Here is a 3,828-nt window from a genome sequence, read left to right as displayed (position 1 = left end):
GATAATAATACGATTTCTGTTAATATTGTTATGGATGTGGCCAATTTTGCTGATTATTTTCCTAATATTAAACCATCCCTTCCTGCCTGGTATTAATCCTACCTGATCATGGCTTATTATCCTTAAAAGAATTTGTAATCTCTTTACTCATATTTTATTTTAAAAACTTACATCAGTATTCATTAGGGAGATTGTTCTATACTTTTTTGTCTGTTTTGTCTCTTTCAGGCTTAGGTATCAGCACAACACTGGGGTCATAAAAGGAAATTGACAGAATACCTTCTTCAACTATTTTTTAAAAATAGTTTAAATAGAATTGAAATTAATTGTTCCTTCAATGTTTGGTAGAATTCAATTATAAATCCATCTGATCTGGACATTTTTCTGGGGGATTTATTAATGGTTTCTTCAATCCATTTTTCATAAATGCTTTTATGTAAACATTTTATTTCCTGTTCTGTTAATCTTTTAATAAGTTATTATTAGCTATTTTTTGTAAATATTGAACCATTTCATTTAAATTGTCAAATATGTTATCATACAGTGAGACAAAATAGCTCCAAATTATTAATTTAATTTCCTCTTCATTAGTGGTGAGTTCACTCTTTTCAGTTTTGATATTGGTAATTGATTTTCTTATTTTTAAGACAAGATTTATCTATTATAATTGTTTTTTTTCATAAAGCCAATTCAGTTTCATTTATTGATTCAATAGCATTCTTATTTTCAGGATTATTAATTTCTCCTTTGGTTTTCAGAATTTCTAATTTGGTATTTAATTAGGGAGTTTTAATTTTTACTTTTTTTCTAATATTTTTAGCTGCGCTCCCAATTCACTGATCTCCTCTTTCTAATTTTAGTCCTATAAATATATAGAGACATAAATTTTCCCATAAAATCTGCTTTGGCTTCATCCCACAAATATTGGTATAATGACTCATTTTTGTCAATGTCTGGATTAAATTATTGCTTATTTCTATTTGTTCTTTCATCTCTCCTTTTTTTAAATAAATTTATTTGATTTCCAATTAATTTTGAGTATATCTTTCCATGGTCCTTTATTGCATGTAATTTTTATTTCATCATGACTCAAAAGGATTCATTTAATATTTTGGCCTTTATGCATTTAGGTATGAGTGTTCATTCACTAGTATCTGGTCAAATTTTACATAAGTGCCACATACTGCAGGGAAAAAGGTATATCCCTTTATATTTTCAATAAATTTTCTCCAGAGATCTATCATGTCTAAATTTTTTAAAATTCTATTCAGCTTAACTTCCTCCTTGTTTATTTCATGGTTAGAAAGAACTGCTTTTTCAATGTAGTGATTTTTTTTCATAACTAGTGGGCCTTAAATGGAAGCTGAATGGCAATTGAGAGGAGGGTTGTCTAAGTTCATAGGATCATAGATTTGGACCTGTAAAGACTCAGGGAAAGCATTTAGTTCAACAACTTCATTTTACATTTAAGGAAACTGAATCCCCAAAAGACAATGATTAGTGAGGAATTCAATATCAGATTCTAGATGTCCTGACCTCTCATGCATAACTTTTTTCATACAGCACAATGAATCTATATGTCACACGGACTCCAGGAACAAAGTTAAGAGAAAGAGAAACCATGAAGATAGAAAAAATTGGGTTTCCAATTACCTCTTGTTATCAAGATCTGAAGTAAAACTCAGTAATATAAGTTGGTTTTGTTTTCCTTATCTGGATGCATTTATTGATGAGATATATTTGCAATTCCATAAAATTAATATAATTTGAAAAAATACTTGTTACACAATAGTATTTTATATGATCAATACAATTATTTTAAATGTTAGACTCACATTATTTCTCTATATATGTATAATAGGAATCTTGACAAGATAATTCATATTAACCTTTGAATAATATTCCTGCAAGTTTCTGAATTTCTGGGTTCCTTCCTCAGTTAGATACAAAAGCATAAATTATTGTGAATCAAAACAAATGTTATAGCATCTCTACTTATTTCCTTTAAGTACATAAGGAACGAGAGGTACCAACTAACATTTAGACAAGTTTCATCCTGAATTTGTAATGGTCTGTGAAAAAGATTCTCCATCCTGTATATAAGACATTTGGGAAAACTGTCCAATGTTTCCTGTTGTGAGTGGCTGCTAAAGGAGTATTCAAATTAAATGGTGCCTTTGTTAGAATCTGTGCCATTAACAATATTCATGGGAAGGCCAAGTCTGATTTAAGTCTTTCATATCACTTGCTCCTTAGTGATCCTTGAGTAGAAGTAATACAAAGGAATTTGCTGCTAATTAATAACTTCTTAGAGATGCCAAAAAGCCTTATCAATAATTCCTTGATAAACAATAAAAATTTATTTTTGTGTCTTTGGTATGACATATGTATGTTGTCTCCTTTTATTTCCCTACATAATGGATATGCTCTAGCCAAATTAGATTGTTAGAACTGTGAGATTTTTTTTACTCTCTACCCTGTCACCCCTGGCCACACTTCAAGGAATGCTGTGGCTAATAGCATATAAGTGATTTGCGCAAGAGCACATAACTGCCCCCCCACAAATCTATTTTCTTTCTTTTGTTTCAAGTTCTGATACTCCTGAAACTCCCATCTGCTCCACGATGGAGAGTTGGAAGTTGATTTCTTTGATTTTCTATTCAATTTCAGCCCAATTCTAAATCATCTAGTAGGGAATAATTGGCATCATAGACACATATGATTGACCATTAGCTTGTAAAAAGTACTGTAGGGGGCGTGGCTAGGTGGTACAGTGGATAGAGCACCGTCCCTGGGGTCAGGAGTACCTGAGTTCAAATCCTCAGATGTTTAATAAGTACCTAGCTGTGTGGCCTTATTTAACCCCATTTGCCTTACAAAAGCCAAAAAAATAAAAGTACTGTATGAGCTTCATAAACATTTGAGAATGGAACATCAGAGTGGGATTGCACTTTTAATAAGAGATCAAACTTTCACAACAGAGTCACTGTCTTAAACTCACTAGGTACAAGAACTGGGTGATAAAGACTCACTTCTGACATGTGATGGTTTCAGTGGAATCCACTGTTATGATTTCAGTATGGGAACATTGATAATCCCAGTAGAGTATGCTATTGATTTTCTTTAGGTCAAAAATAAACTTGAGGGGAAAATTTTGCAGAATGGTAACAGAATGTGCAACAATTCTATCTTAGTGAAACTCTTTCAGAAAGATCTGTTTTCCTCACTGGAGACAAGGTTTTACTCAATGATTTTCTTGTAAAAATCCAATTTTCTTCTCGCTAGCCTCAGGATTATTGCTTGAACTAGTTTTTTGACTTGATAATCTTCTTTGCTTATTCTGATGACTAATTATTGCTATTATCTATGCTTTGGGAAACCACCTTACTACTGAATGATAATTGATACTTACTAAAAAGTTTTCATGACATTTCTCTTCAGTCCTCAAACCATCTTCTTTTAACATAAAGATAGCATTCATAAAGACAAAAATGAATCATAGGACACGTGTAACTTCAATTTGAACAAATGGATCAGTCTTTATTGAACTAAATCTTTCCAAATATATAGCATGATTTACATTTTAAAAATGTTTTTGGTATCTTCATGCCATTCTCTAATGCTACCCATAGGCATGAAGGTATACAAAAGTTCTGTAATCTCTTGTCTTTCCCTGTATATGTGAACAAAAAATGGAATCTGTTAAAAAAAACTATGATAATTATGATAAATTCAATTTCTGCTCAATAGAGTTGGTTAATTTCAAGAGATAAGAGATTTTGGTGAGGAAAAGTGATAGGGTGAATTTGAAGGGTGACTTTCTCATTC

This window comes from Macrotis lagotis, chromosome 4 (genome assembly GCF_037893015.1).
Source record: "Macrotis lagotis isolate mMagLag1 chromosome 4, bilby.v1.9.chrom.fasta, whole genome shotgun sequence".
Taxonomy (NCBI): Eukaryota; Metazoa; Chordata; class Mammalia; order Peramelemorphia; family Peramelidae; genus Macrotis; species Macrotis lagotis.
This window is presented reverse-complemented; position numbering follows the sequence as displayed.